General features: G+C 20.0%; 1 protein-coding gene and 1 long non-coding RNA gene across 3 annotated transcripts in view; one reads left to right on the top strand and one right to left on the bottom strand.

The window, feature by feature from the left end:
* The window catches only part of LOC136795773 (uncharacterized), a 305,717-nt gene that overhangs the window by 122,142 nt on the left and 183,166 nt on the right, over positions 1-409 (bottom strand). The gene's annotated exons all lie outside the window — the stretch shown is intronic.
* Positions 1-409, top strand: part of LOC106692134 (uncharacterized) — a 58,564-nt gene that overhangs the window by 31,492 nt on the left and 26,663 nt on the right. The window lies entirely within an intron of this gene.

Below are 409 nucleotides of genomic sequence, written 5' to 3'. Positions count from 1 at the left end.
TGAATTATTAAAGAATAGTGATAAGATATACAATATTACAGATAATTTTGATTATAACAAAGTCACTGTCTATGCATTAATTAACTTATATAATTATCTCATTGAGATATATTTTCTATATATGTTTTAACTTGCATCTTAATGAAACAATAAAAAATTAATAATCTAGATAAATATCCAAAAGATAAAATTATTTGAAAGATATCTTTCAAATAAGTTATATGAGTAATTAAACTTAATATAGACTGGTCATGGAGTCTATTTTGAAATAATGAGAAATTATGATACTTATCTTAAAATAATAAATTATTTAAAGTATTTTTAAAATTAATAACACATGTAATTGTACAAAGTTGATCGCCATCTTTAACGCTCCATTTTAACTGAGTTAAAATTTACTGAATGTATT

The sequence above is a fragment of the Halyomorpha halys genome, unplaced genomic scaffold, assembly GCF_000696795.3.
Source record: "Halyomorpha halys isolate HHAL.00 unplaced genomic scaffold, Hhal_1.1 Scaffold53.1, whole genome shotgun sequence".
Classification (NCBI taxonomy): Eukaryota; Metazoa; Arthropoda; class Insecta; order Hemiptera; family Pentatomidae; genus Halyomorpha; species Halyomorpha halys.
This window is presented reverse-complemented; position numbering and strand designations above follow the sequence as displayed.